The 15879-nt window shown below is 38.8% G+C and overlaps 1 protein-coding gene across 14 annotated transcripts in view; it reads right to left on the minus strand.

Moving 5' to 3' along the window:
* The window catches only part of CSNK1G1 (casein kinase 1 gamma 1), a 152764-nt gene extending 137133 nt beyond the window's left edge, over nt 1-15631 (minus strand). For 6 of the 14 annotated variants that reach the window (XM_025295764.3, XM_025295767.3, XM_025295765.3 and 3 more), the window contains exon 1: nt 15398-15629. The gene's annotated coding sequence lies outside the window, so the exon portion shown is untranslated. Of the gene's footprint in view, nt 1-15347 lie in introns of all 14 variants that reach the window. The other 8 variants (XM_025295769.3, XM_025295766.3, XM_025295768.3 and 5 more) reach the window with 4 other exon arrangements.
* Nucleotides 15632-15879: the final 248 nt, after the last annotated feature.

Below are 15879 nucleotides of genomic sequence, written 5' to 3' on the forward strand. Positions count from 1 at the left end.
AATGGCAAAACATCATTACTTTTTACAATGAATGTTTTACCTCTGTAAAAAGCTTACAATAATAGAAAGTCTTCCTAACACTGTTTAAATTATAAATGATACTTATAAGGAAACAACCCAAGAGTTTAATGAAGTTGTCATTAAAATAAGTAGTCACTGATTAAAAGTATAAAAATAAGTAGTCACTGATTAAAAGTATATATTATATCAAAATTAATCATACTTTATCTTTTTACCTTAAAATATTGCAACTGAGTTACACTGGATTTAGAATGTTATAAAACTAGCAATCATACATATGCTGAAGCTATATATATACTACAGTCCTCGAAAAATTAAAGTTCCTGCCACCCAACAGAGGTAATGTGACTATTTAAAAACCAAAACTTTTGTGCACAGCCTACATTACATCTTACTGCGCATACCAGAGACTATTCTCAAGTCTTCTCAAGTCAAGACTGTGTGTGTGTGTGTGTGTGTGTGTGAATTGCTCAGTTGTGTCCTACTCTCTGTGACGCCATGGACTGTAGCCTCTCTATACACAGAATTCTCCAGGCAAGAATACTGGAGTGGGTTGCCATTCCCTTCTCCAGGTCACTTACTCAAAGCCAAAATTAAATTCTCCCAACTCTGTAACTGGTCATCTCTGGACCCAGGATTTTATAACAATGTGGAGAATCAAGAAAATTGTTACATTAAGGATTAAATGGATTCAGTGTTTAGCTCCCTCAAATGAAAAATACCTGATTCTGCACAACCAACAACACTTTAATATATTTCAGTCAGTATCAAAAGAAAACCAATGCAAAAAAAAAAAACAAAACCCTAACGGACACAGCTTTTGTGAGCAGGGAAGAATGCCTTAGGTAGAGGAACTAAAATCTAAGAACTGAATTAAGGGCTAAAAATTCAGAATTCTAATCACAGATAAGACAGTGACCCAACCTAAATTTTGTCTCAACCACATATTCTTGACCACAAATGGAGACTTATTCAAAAATAAGTCATAATATGTTTGAAAAAAATTAAAACTTAAATTTTTAACCAAGAGAAAGAAAGCATTTTCCTAACCTGGTCCACATATAGACAAATCCCAATGGCCCTGAAATCAGTACTGGTAAGTATGGCAACTAAGAAAGATTTAAAGCATGTTTAGCAACTGTGGGGGGTGGGGGGCAGGGGGTGGCATTTTAGTACCTTAGTTTAATCACAGCTGATGCATAAAGAGGTTTATGCTGTCAGTACTGTCCTAACAAGAAAGGCACAGCTTAGCCTCACCCACAAAATGATTAAAAATGTGCAGTTCAAGAAAAAAGATAATGATAGCTATATATACAGTAAGAGTATAAAATGTTATTCACTATTTATTATCACACATATTAAAAACTTAAATCAAAATATATTTGTTAAATACATAAGCACAGTTTTAAACTGTATATATACTCTGTATTTAATCATTCTCAAGTATTTCTGTACTAAATACTTAGCTTCATCATCTTCGTTATGTGCCCCTTTTTTGGATCTCAGCATTTTTATCTTTTATTATCTGAAAAAGCCGTATTATTGACATTCTTCATTTGGTAAGTTAAAACTAAGATGAAATTGTTTCTAATTTCTTAAACTTATGACACTGGGTAAAGTTAATGATAAGAATATTAATGAAACAGCTTAACAGCACAGCTTGGGAATTATTCGATGAAAAAAAGCCTCCGGGGGTGGGGATAGGAGGGAAGGGAGGACAGAACTTTGCAAACAGAAATATGGCAGATTATTTAAATGACCTGCCCACTAAAAACTGAAAATGCTGAATTAAAAGCAACAACTGAAGTATTTTTCAGCTTGAAAATTTTATTTCATTATGTCATCTTATACCCATTTCTCTCCTAAGTATTTTCACATTTACATATAAATACTTAAACTTTTGAAAATAATTGTTTTTAAAGTCTTGGTGTACTAATTCTATCATTTCAGCATTTCTAGGTCTATTTCTATTGACTGATTTTTCTCTTAGCTATGGATGATATTTTCCTACTTATTTGCATATTCAATTAACACAGAATTCAAGATAATGATTCCTTCTAGGTCAGAAAAAGAACCTTTTAAGATACCAGTTGTATTTTTATTTCTTTGATGGAGTGATGGGTATAGTGTTTACTTCTAGTCTTTAAACCATATGTGACTATATATATGCTGTAGTTCTTGAAAAAAAAATACTGTAAAAACTTAAGTTAGATGCTTTGAAAAGGTTCAGTGGGAAGAAAAAGGAGGGCGGCAAGGGAAGGACAAAATTGTAATGGACACAAAAGGTAACTCCAGGGCTCCATCCACTGCACACACATACACATATGTACACACACACACACAGGCTGGAAAAAAAATCAGAATTAACTTTTGCAGACCTGTGTAATCTAATAAAAATTACAACAACCAAGAAAGCTTAGCAAAGAAAGAAGCACCCACACTGAAGTGAGAGAGCAATGTGGTGTTTCTAACTGCCTACCTACCATTCCCCACGCCCCAGTGCAACAAATGCAGCAAGGATGGCAGCTACACACCCGCTGAAGGCCAACAGTGCCAAGGGAGCAACACAAGCCTTACTCTCAAAGAACTGTGAGTGAACGCTATGACCTGACTGGCAACCGCCTCAAAAACTGGCACAAGAAGGTGCTTTTGTTCTGCCTGACTTGGAGCACTCCCAGGGCAAGCAGCCCAGGGGAGGGGAAAATAGGCAGGATAACACATAGAGAGCTAAAAGCCTGGCAAGTGAGAGCTTGAGAAAGGAGATACGTGGGGAGAAACGGGCTTTGTAAACTCTTACAAGAAATCTAGAAGTCCACACATATTTCCAAGGCTGAATGCACACACAGAAAAGGTCTAAAAAGACCCTCGACTTTCACCTCTAGCTGACCCTTAGGCTCCATCCAAACAGGAAATAAAGGCTAAGGCAGGGTTGTAAATAGCCCAGCTAAGCACTAGAGTACACAAACACAGAACCATCCAACTAAAAGTAGGACAGTATTTTTTTCTTTTTCTTTTATACGTTTATGGTCTCCAGGTGTTCAAGGGAACTGGGTCAAAATACTAGTTGACCACAAGGTTAATGAACACAGACTTCAGTAACCACACATGACAAAGAATATATACATAACAAAAATAGTTTAGAAAAGACACTAAACAAACAACAATGAAATTAACAATAATCCACAATAAGAAGCAACAAAAAACCCTGAGGCGGGGAGGAATCTCATGTCTAAAGTCAATACATAATATTCAAAATGTACAAAAGATTATGTGGCATGCAAAGAAACAAGAATCCTTGTATAGAAATTTATTATATATATTTTACCACAATATTTCTTTAAAGCAAGGAAAGGCAGAGAAGGAACCATTATGTGAATGTGACCAGTAGTCACTTAGGAAATATGACAGATTGAGGAAAAGAGTGCTATTTGATTAATAATTACTTAAAATGTGAACTGTGACCAATTATATAAACAAGTGAACAGTAACAGTAGGTGAACCAAGAACTTTCAGATTTACAAGCTGGATTTAGAAAAGGCAGAGGAACCAGAGATCAAATTGCCAACATTCACTGGATCATAGAAAAAGCAAGAAAATTCCAGACAAACATATACTTCTGCTTCACTGACTACGCTAAAGCGTTTAACTATGTGGATCACAACAAACTGGAAAATTCTTAAAGACACGGAACACCAGACAACCTTATCTGCCTCCTGAGAAACCTGTATACAGGTCAAGAAGTAACAGTTACAATTGAACATGGAAAAAGAGACTGGTTCAAAATCGGGAAAGGAGTTATGTCAAGGCTGTATATTGTCACCCTGCTTATTTAACTTATATGCAGAGCACATCATACAAAATTCCAGACTGGATGAACCTCAAGCTGGAATCAAGATTGAGGGGAGAAATATCAGTAACCTCAGATATGTAGATGACACCAGCCTTATAGTAGAAAGCGAAGAGGAACTAAAGAGCCTCTTGATGAAGGAAGGTGAAAGAAGAGAGTGAAAAAGTTGGCTTAAAACTCAACACTGAAAAATCTGAGATCATGGCATATGGTCCCATCACTTCATGGGATATAGATGGAGGAAAAAGTGGAAACAGTGAGAGACTTTTATTTTCTTGGGCTCCAAAATCACTGCAGATGGTGACCGCAGCCATGAAATTAAAAGACGCTTGCTCCTTGGAAGAAAAGCTATGACAAACCTAGACAGTATACTGAAATGCAGAGACATTACTTTGCTGACAAAGGTCCATCTAGTAAAAGGTATGGTTTTTCCAGTAGTTATGTACAGATGTAAGAGATGGACCATAAAGAAGGCTGAGCACCAAAGAATTATGCCTTCAAACTGTGATGCTAAAGAAGACTCTTGAGAGTCCCTTGGACTGCAAGGAGATCAATCCAGTCAATCCTAAAGGAAATCAACTCTGAATATTCACCGGAAGGACTGATGAGTCCTGGCCACCTGATGCGAAGAGCTGACTCGATAGAAAAGACCATCGTGCTAGAAAAGATTCAAGGCAGAAGGAAAAGGGGATGACAGAGGCCAAGATGGTTAGATGGCATCACCAACTCAATGGACATGAGTTTGAGCAAACTCTGGAAAGTAGTGAAGGATAAGGAGACCTGGCGTGCTGCAGACCACAGGGTCACAAAGAGCTGAACATGACTGAGCAGCTGAACAACAACGATAAACAAGTAAAATGTAAACTCTACCAAAAAACAGAATTGGCAAAGGACTTACACAGACCAGAAAAGATACACAGCTGGCTAATGGGCTCTAAAAAATACACTCATCATTAGCCATGAGGGAAATGCAAATCAAAATCACAGTGAGATACCTACACCCACTAGGATGGCTATAATTAAAAAATAAACAGGGAATTCCTGGCAGTCCCGTGGTTAAGACTCAACCCTTTCACCACCATGGCTCCAGGTTCAATCCCTAGGCAGGGAACTAAGATCCTGCAAGTTGCATGACGAAGTATAAATAAATAAAATAACAAACTTCAGTGAGGATACAGAGAAATTAGAACCCTTGGACATTGTTGATGAGAACGTAAAATGGTGCAGTCACTACAAAACAGGTGGTGGTTCCTCAAAAAATAAAAAGTAGGATTATCATGTGTGTTTGTGTGCTGCGTCGCTTCAGTCATGTCCGACTCTTTACTGCCCCATGGACTGTAGCCCACCAGGCTCCTCTGTCCATGGAATTCTCCAGGCAAGAATATTGGAGTGGGTTGCTGTGCCCCTCCACCAGGGGATCTTCCAAGATTACCATATGACCCAGTAATTCCATTCCTAGGAACCTATCCCAAAGAACAGAAAACAGGTATTTAAACAAAAACTTTTATGTCAGCATTCACAGGAGCTATTCACAATAACCAAAAGGTAAAAACAACCAAAACCCCTATCAACTGATGAATGGATAAACAAATGTGGTATATCCATACAATGGAATATCATCCAGTCATAGAAAGAAATGAAGTGCTGATACATGCTACAACATAGATGGATCTAGAAAAAGTTATGCTAAGTTAAAGAAGCAGATACAAAAGGTAACATACCGTATGATCCCATTTATATGAAATACCCAACCTAGGTAAACCATGGCGGTAGGAGGCCGATGAGTGTTTGCCAGCGGCTGGAGGGAGCGAGGAACAGGGAGTAACTGCTTAACAGGTTTGGGAATTTTCCTTTTGGAATGATGAAAATGTTTTGAAACCATATAAAGGTTATGGTTTGCACAACACTGTGAATGTAGCAAATGTCACTAAGTTGTGCACTTTAAAATGGCTGATTTTATATTATGTCAATTTTATCTCGATGAATAAGGTATGAGAACAGAACTGATAACCTTTTATGAAAACAAGTACCCAAATATGTCGTTATTTTACTATCAATATTTACTGCTTCCCAACTAAAACAAAGTAACATAAATATTTCTTAAACTATCTGAAGATGCTCCTAACCCTTTTCCTAAATCACAATATTTCTCTAGAAAGAGAAGAGTGGTATTACAGAAAGCTTCTCAAGTATAATTTACTCAAAGATTTATCTACACTAAAATCTAAAAGATATTTTTTGAAAGCTCCATGAGGTTTTAAACTTACCATGAGCAAAAAGACCAAACAAAACTCAGAAACTCAGCTATCCCAAGTTACTTTGGACTTTATACTTAAAAAGCACAATACAAAAATTTCCATTATTTCTCATGATCACTTTTACAATATAGTTTCAAATGGGCTGAATGACTTGGCCAGTACTCACTATAAGGACTATTTCCCTTCTGACAGTCACTTCCCCTTGCTATCTGTCACCAAGGACTGAAACTTTTCTGAGCCTTGTTTATCTCCTGAACTCCAGTTAGTCTCCAGGTACCATAAGTTTTTTCTTCAGGAGGCACAAGTACTTGAGCTTGACATCCTGTCTCCCACTTATCAACAGTGTGAAAGCTGGTGGTAACCTTCCTTTTTTTGCCTCACTTTCTGATCTGTATAATGGGAATAACAGTCACACCTCAGAGGCTTGCTGTGAGAATGTGCCCAAAGCATTGAGCAAACTCCTATCATATAATAAACGCTAAACTGCCATCACTATTATTACTGCTCTGTGTTTTCACTAAGATTTTCCTAGGACAGGCTGTCACTGCTAGATTATATCCACTAGATTATGTCTGTACCTCCTCAACTGGCTTTCTTCATTCCTCTTTTAGTAGTCCAAAGGATATGTACATCATAATCAGATTTACCTTGCATATATATACATCCTGTTACTCCGCAGCTGAAAAAACCTTCAATGTGTCATTTATTATGACATCAAATCTAATATTCTCTGCCTTTCATCAGCCTCTGTTAACTGCTGTTCTCAAACTCTAGTGTACATTGGAATCATATGGACTGCTTGTTAAAAACATTGTTGGAATCTACTCCTGAAGTTTCCAATTCAGCAAGTATCAAGCAGAGCCTCAGAATTTGCTTCATAATGAATTTCCAGGTGATTCTGAGGCTGTTGGTTGAGGAATTACACTTTGAGTATTGCTTAAAATATGACCCTTCTGCCTCCTTAAGGGCTTCCCTGGTGGCTCAGGTGGTTAACGAATTTGCCTGCAATGCGGGAGACCCAGGTTCAATCCCTGGGTTGAGAAGATCCCCTAGAGGAGTAAATGGCAACCCACTTCAGTATTCTTGCCTGGAGAATTCCATGGACAGAAGTGCCTGGCAGGCTCCAGTCCAAGGGCTCGAAAAGAGTCAGACATGACTGACTAACATTTTCATACTTTCGTTCTGCCTCCTTAGTCTTATTTCTCCCTATTACCTAAACCGAATATACAACTTTCATTAGTTTTAGAGGGTGTGCCCAATTGTCCTGACCCTGCTATAACTCTGCTGCCTCCAAATACTTTCCTGACTATCCAAATCATACCCATCCTTAAAGCCTGTGGTTCTCAACACCTCCTGCACATTACAATCACCTTGGGGAGGATTTTAAAAACTAGGAGTAGGGGAATTCTCTGGCAGTCCAGTGTTCAGGACAGCGGCACAGGTTCAATCCCTGGTCAGGGAACTAAGATCCCACAAGGTGCACAGTGCGGCCCCCAAACAAAAAAACTATGAATGTCCCAACCCTGAGATTCTGGTTCAACTGATCCTGGGACAAGAGTCCCCATGTGATTTTAATAAGCAGCAAAGTTGAGATCCCTACTTTACCTTCAATCTTCTTCCCATCAGAATTAATGAAGGCTCACTGAATTTTCTACCCCCCAAATTCCTATAGTGCTAGTAAGAGTGTAACAAGTTTGCACTTGGTTACGTATGAAACCATGTTACTCTCCACCTTTCATTTTAAATTCATTCTCAAGCTTGATCAATGATTATATCTTGAAGTTCCATCTTAACTACAATACTGCTAAGTCGCTTCAGTCGTGTCCGACTCTCTGCGACCCCATAGACGGCAGCCCACCAGGCTCCCCCGTCCCTGGATTCTCCAGGCAAGAACACTGGGGTGGGTTGCCATTTCCTTCTCCATAACTACAATACTAGTACAGTGATAATACACAGTAGGAACTCAGTGTGTTTCCTCACCAATTGTGCATTCAAACTGAAATTCAGAGCTTTAAATACTTCTACTCTATCCAGTTCAGGAAACTATACTCCCTCCTTTTTTAAATACAGTTCTGCAACAAACTCATTTTGTTACTGTGAGTCATTTAACTCCTTCCTCCCCCAATAAATAAATTGAAAAAAAATTAATGTATCAAAATGCTGTGAAGAATAATAAAATGATTAATAGCATCATAAATGGCTTCACAGTTGCTTCCTTAGAGCAAATAGCCTTTTCTAAATCCATTAAAGACTGTTTCAAAACAGTTAAAGAGAATCAAAGCCCACATATTTAAAGATGCTGAAGCTCTGAATAGTTCTATGATTTGTTTTCTCAACAGATGTGCATCCTTCAAGCCCTGAATTCACCAGATGCATATTAAATTAATCTGTACTTTCAGTTTTACATAACACTCCACTCTAGTTTTATAAATATACCACTACATAAAGTAGAACTCTACTGTTGCTTTATGACATTAAATATTAACAGATTATCTCCACTGCACAAAGAAAAAAATACATTAAGATTCATTTTAATGCAGTCAAATATGTGCTTGCTAAATATAGGCTATAATATCATTATTTTTGAACTGGTTGATTTCTATCTAGAATATGAAAAGTAACAAATTTGCTTATAACTAAAGATCCAGTGACACCTAGTATTTAAAAATACTAACTCAACACTTCATAAATTAACTAATTAATTTAGGATTTCAACTAAATAACTTAATTTTAATTCTGTAGTTATTTAACTGTCTACTTAAATTTCTTGGAAATTTTACTTCTTACAAAATCATTTATCTTCATTAAGAGAACGAACTGGTATATTATATCAGAAACAACTGGAATCGAAGTCAGGAGACTTGGATTCCAGTGTGATTCATCAGCTATACAATCTAGATCAAGTCTCAGTCTCTCTATACTTAAGTAATCTCAGCTGTAAAATGAGAAAGTCTAACTAGACCATTTCCAAGTTTTCTTTTACTATATGATTCCATAATCTCTGAAACTCAAGAAACATAAGCATTAACCAGATGGATCCCATTAAAGGCTGAACGAGCTTATGTATTGATTGATTGGGAGAGCATCTATCTTTGGAAAACCTAAGCGCTTTCACACAAACAGATCGTTCCTCAGGTCTGTTTTATTCAACTAGGTGAAAAAAGAAACAAAATCCATCAAGCATGGAGTTTTTAAACATTTTTTGCGTAAACATTTTTTGCGTACACATTTTTTGCGTCATAGTCTAGATGACTGGAATATTTGGATGTCACAATACCAATTTAAGGTTAAAGCGTTTTGGAAAATAGGTGTCCTAGAAAACCAGGACAGGACAGTTATAAAGCCAACTGAAAGAGGATTCTAACAATTACTACTTGGGCTATGTGAGAAACAGTGCGTCAGGACAGCATTTTATTACTTATAAAATAGTTATTTCCACTCTGAATCCGAATTTGAAATATCAGGCAGCTACAGCAGCACCTATGATGTCCCTTCTACTCAGACTTTGCCAGCTCAGGTTTCTGGATGGCCTTCAACAACTGTAATAGGAAGATGACCCAGGAGAGGACAGCCAAAAGCAGTCTGTATAGCCGAAACCTGCACGACGATAAAATGCAAGCGGCAAAAGACCTTAACTTTAGTGACAGTTCAAAACTCCTCAACTCAGATCTCTTATCAAGCCTCCTTAACCACCTGCAATTGCTATGTGGAAAGTACATTTAGTTCACATTTCCTAATGCCCCATTACATATCTCAAAGAATTACAGCACCTGTCAATTAACACCTAATGACCCAGCATCAACCTTTCTGAAATGGAAACTCAAGACTGAACAATTACATCTCAAAATGTTAGAAAAATCTCATTTCAAAACCACCCCCAGGAATTATTTTATTCATTTTATTTCTAAAAAACTACCCAAGAATTAGGGTGGTGGGAGGGATAAATTGGCAGAGCACAGAGGATTTTTAGGTATTGAAAATACTCTGTATATTATTACAATGGATAAATGTTACTACACATGTTTCCAAACCCATAGTATGTACAGTACAAAGAATCAATCCTAAATTAAACTATGGACTTTGGGAGATTATGTATCAATGTAGGTTCATAATAACAAATGTACTACTTGGGTAGAGAATATAGATAATGGGGGAGGCTATGCATGTGTGGGAACAGAGAGTAGATAGGAAATCTCTGTACCTTCCTCTCAACTTTGCTGTGAACCTAAAACTGCTCTAAAAAATAAAGTCTTGGGACTCCCCAGTGGTCCAGCAGTTAAGATTCCAACCTTCTACTGCAGGGGGTGTGGGTTCAGTCCCTGGGAGAGGAACTAAGATCTCCCATGCCGTGTGGCCAAAAATAAACAAATAAAGTCTTTTTTAAAAAATACCACATTAACACGTTAGGATAGAAAATATTTTAATAAAACAATTGGAGATCCACATGGGCTTCCCAGGTGGCCCAGTAGTATAGAATTCGCCTGCCAATGCAGAAGACACAGGAGGCGTGATTAATCCCTGGTTCAAGAAGATCCCTTGGAGAAGGAAATGGCAACCCACTCCAATATTCTTGCCTGGGAAATCCTACAGAGGAGCCTGGCAGGCTACAGTCCATGGGGTCGCAGAGTTGGACACGACTTAGCAACTAAACAACAAGGCTGCTGCTGCTGCTGCTGCTAAGTCACTTCAGTCGTGTCCAACTCTCTGCGACCCCATAGACGGCAGCCCACCAGGCTCTCCCGTCCCTGGGATTCTCCAGGCAAGAACACTGGAGTGGGTTGCCATTTCCTTCTCCAATGCATGAAAGTGAAAAGTGAAAGGGAAGTCACTCAGTTGTGTCCGACTCTTAGCGACCCCATGGACTGCAGCCTACCAGGCTCCTCAGTCCATGGGATTTTCCAGGCAAGAGTACTGGAGTGGGGTGCCATTGCCTTCTCCAAAACAACAAGGCAAAACTCACTATTAAAAGAATACATTTAGGGATGTCCCCTGGTAATCCAGCGGCTAAGACTCCGTGCTTCCAATGCAGGGGGCTTGGATTTGATCCCTGGTCAGGGAAAAAAAGAGATCCTACATGTCATGAGGTGAGACCAAAAGATGGAAAATAAATAAAGAAAAAAAGAATAAGTTTAAGTGGATTCATCAGTAAATTAAAAAAATCTTCCAGAAGAAGCTTCTCTTCCAGTTGTAAACAGAGGGAAAAAAGGATTTATTATATATCTCAATAATCCATTTTTTTTAGCAGCTTCCACCCATAAGTGGCAAGCAGTAATGACAAGAATGATTTATTAAGCAAATGATAACAAAGATGTATGAAGGTATACAATGTTCAGATAGTTTGAAATAACAATTACTTTTAACCAACCTCTGAGATCTTTCTGTGTAACTCAATATAAAATGCAAGTTCTTTTAGCTACATGTTCACTGATACAACTGAAATTATATAACCTACATCTACTGAGGGGTTTGATTTTTAAAAAAAAAGTCTGATGAATTCAAAGCCACAAAACATGAAGGGGTGAGGGAATAGGAATCTGAAACAGATGGCATCTCTTTTAATTTTTTTTCCCTGAGTCCATCTTGAACAAAATCTCAATAATGTCAAAATCCAATTTAGCTCTCCAAATAATTAACCTATAAAACATAAAATGCTAATTTTGAAGTAAATTTATTCTTTTTTTTTTTTTTCTTCCCAGCTTCTATATTAGGCAGAAATGAGTAAAGACAAGTTAGATGTTAAATAGAGAAAAACTATCCTTCCACAAATTCTAAAGTTCTTTCATGAAAACCTACTTTCATTTATCTGAGGCCACTGAAGCAGTTTCTATCAAGACTGGTGAGAATAAAGTCTGTCTATGATATCAGCCTTTTTTTTCTGGATACGATGATTATTTATCCTTACTAGAGACCAAATCATAGCTCCAAAGAGAAATAAGCTCTAAAATAGAAACAAGCTCTGGAAGAATACTCATTTGGTTTGAGTAAAGCATTGCCTGGCATTTCTGAAACATTTCCACAGTAATTCACTTCTGGTTTGGCAACACCAATAAAGTTAACTGTACTTTGTTCATTATATATTCTAGTATGCTATATAAACCTTCCCCATCTTTCCTAAGGCTTTCTGAGATCATCCAAGAGACAGACGTTAAAGGAAGGTTTAGTCATTTTTAGATTTCCTGACAAGCAAATTCCATAAATGACAACTGCAAACATTCGTGGAATGGCCACATACATTGTTTAAGTGGAAAAGGTCATTGAGAAAAGTATCATATGTAACAGTCTCTATTACTGCCCACATTTCTAATATATCTTTTTACAGCTAGTATCCTATGTCTTATACCAAAATAAATTAAGTTTTATGAGAAGATAGAGAAAAAAAATGAGAGCTTCTCATGGCTTTACCAAAGCAAGATAATATGGTCTCAACTTTAAGATTCAAAAGATGCTGAAAAATAATGATCCAGGAAAACCGTTAAATGTTTAGATATATAATAAAGACTTTACAATCTCAGAAAAGCCATTTAGAAAGTTGAATAACCTTACAAAAAGTCTACGACGATAGTAAAAACATAATTTCAATTCTTTAAAAAATAGTATAAGTATCTTATCAATAATTTAAAATATATCCATCCAGTTATCAATTTGACCAATATCTGTTGGGTGCCTATTACGTAGCTGCAGTGATGGATAAAATTTAAAATAGTATTTCTACCTCAATAAGCATGCAACATAGCTGGACAGTTTTATTTAAAAAAAAAAATTCAACTGTTTAAGAAAAACACAAAGAAGAAATATATTTGAAAATTCTCTCAAAATTATGGAAAACCTATAAACTTCTCTAAAAAGTAATACTGAATTACACATTTTGTAACCACTTTTCACACACAAAAAAACTATTATTAAAGCAAGTTATTTGATTTATCTGTTGAGTATAAAGTACATTTAAAAATTAAAAATTACCAGGAATTCCCTGGTGATCCCATAGTTAGGACTTCGTACTTTACTGCAGGGATAGAAGTTTGATCCCTGGTCAGGGAACTAAGGGCTTCCCAGGTGGCTCAGTCGTTAAGAAGCTGCCTGCTAATGCAGGAGACATGAAGTTCAATCCCTGGGTCGGGAAGACCTCTGGAGGAGGAAATGGCAAACAACTCCAGCATTCTTGCCTGGAGAATCCCATGGACAGAGTCTGGAGAGCTACTGTCCATGAGGTCACAAAGAGTCTGACACCACTAAACACCCATGCACAGGGAACTAAGATCCTGTAGGCCACTCTGCATAACCTCCTCCACCCCTCAAAATTACTAATTTTAAGTTACATCAAAAAGCAAACTACATGAGCTAAAAATCTGACATACAACAGGTTACAAATTAACTGTATCATTTTAAAATCTACAAAACAAATTAACAAAGATTTCATGTTCCTGAGATATATTTCTACATAATCACCACAAAAGACTTAAGGGCAGAACTTCATTTCATTTCACTTATTTTACATATATTACACATATCTAAGTTTTGCTAACAGTTTAACTCCAAGATGAGTCATGGCTCCTTGTTGATTTTATTCTTAAAATTACAACTACTTTCTATTTTATGCCCCAATTTTAATTCTCTCCAGAAATATGTGATGTTAATTAAGATTTATATACATTATAAATTTTACAATGTTCTACTTATCAATCAATCCATACTATACACATCACAAATCTGAAAAAAAAAACCTCTGAAACATTCTTGGTCATTTCAGTTAATGCACACATTCTGCTTTATTTTTCAGTTTTAAGAAACTACTAACAACTGAGTTTCACGCTACTTATGATCAATATCTAGAAGCTAATCAAAGTCCTGCTGTGTATACATGATTTGGAACATTATCCAGTTCTTCTCCTATCTCAAACCTCATTCCACAAAACTGGGCTGCCCTGACTGTGTAAGATTATTCGTAATTCATCTTTCAAATGGAAGGTGCTTCCATTTAAAGCTATTATTTAAATACATTAACCCCCCTTTTATAAAACTGATTAGAATTCTAACTCATATTACATATGAAGAAACTGAATCTCTGGTAGGTTCCATGACTTAACCCAAGGTCAACAACTATCCAGAGGCAGTCCTGGTTCAATCCCAGATTTGCCTAACCTCAAAGCCAATACTTCCACTTGACCACAATTATCTCCTTAAAAGATTAAGAGATAGGCTCAAAAGCAGGGAACTTTGTGTGTGTGTGTGTGTCTCTCTCTCTTTGAACGTTCACGTATCTATTCTGATACATCTATAACCACACAGAACCTACAATTCAGTCTCTGATCGAAGTATAAATGAAGAGGATCTTTCTGCTTCATTTAAACTAGGGCAAGCTCACTGGCAGGTAAGAAAAATGTTGGCAAAGGCTTGCCTCACCATGTCTCGCTTAGACCTCTATGTTTTGAAGGTCCCCCAACTCTATTTGTTATAAACACGCATACCTACCAAACAAGGATATGCCAGACTAGACTATAGGTTGGTGCTTTTCAGGATTGCACTTTTCTAAAATTCAGACCAGACTTAATACTCATCTAGGAGACTTGGTTGACTATGTCAATCTGGCACTTCCCAAACATTCGAAGCATCATTTATGGGAAACAAACCCAGTTCCACCCTCTTTCTTTTACTCTGTGATGCCTGCACCACTTGGGGAGTGAGGGACCGCTCCTGTAAAGACACTGGGGTTAGAGAGCAGTAAAGGAAGAAGTGGGGGAAGCGCACGGAAGTTGTGAGGAGGGAGGTCTCCTAACCCACTCTACTGCCCTAGCTCTGCCAAGGGCGGCTCCCCGCGGTGCCCAGCCGACTCACAACCCCCACAACCGTAGAAGCCGGGCTCTATCCCAGCGAGGTGGGCAGAAGAGTCGGGCAATGGAAGTCTGCGATTGCCCCATCTACGCCGCCAGGGTCCGGGCTCTCCTTTTGGACCCAGAGGATGCCCCCCTCTTTCAGAGATAACCCTCCAGGTGGCAAACTCCCGGTCCACATCGGCCGAAGTCTTCAGTATACGAGGGGGCGCCTCCTCCGCAACCTCGACCGGACCGCCCGAAACTCTCCGTCAGCCGTGACCCCCCAACCCTTCCATTCCACCTCCGCAACCCTCTACAGTCACACACGCCGGCCTCCGCCCCACCCAGTATCTCCGCGCTCCCCTCCGCGATTTGGAGAAGGGGGCCCCCCACAAGCCCCCAGATACACACACACTCTCAGGCTCCAGACTCCTGGACCCCGTCGAAGACGGAGCGAGTACCTGGTCTGGCCGTGCTTCGGGACTCAGATGGGGCGGGCACAGTCCCCTCCCGGAGGCGCCGAGTGCTTCTCTACCCACCCGCAGCGTTGGCTTCTCTCTTCCCAGGAAAGGGAGGGAGGAGAGGCGCGGGAGGGGAGGGGTAAGGCGAGGAGCCGAGGGGCGGCTGAAACCGATCCGGAACCTCTAGCGCTGGCCCCACCCTCGGCCCGGCGCAGAGCACCCTGGCCCTCCCGATAGGACAAACTTAAAGCCGGCAGTGAGAAGGGGACAACACCACTTCCGGGTCATCCCCGCCATCGCCCCTCCTTAGCAACCGCGTGGGGTTGCTAAGCGGAAGCGCCTTCAAAGACAACCGCCCCCATTACTTCTGGGACCATCAGGAGGTAACTGGGAACGTATGCTCCACTTGGGTAACACACTCTTACCTTCTGCTCCTGGTCTTGGACGGAGAACCAGCTTCGCTGCCAAAGTCACGAAGCCAA

The sequence above is a fragment of the Bubalus bubalis genome, chromosome 11 (genome assembly GCF_019923935.1).
Source record: "Bubalus bubalis isolate 160015118507 breed Murrah chromosome 11, NDDB_SH_1, whole genome shotgun sequence".
Classification (NCBI taxonomy): Eukaryota; Metazoa; Chordata; class Mammalia; order Artiodactyla; family Bovidae; genus Bubalus; species Bubalus bubalis.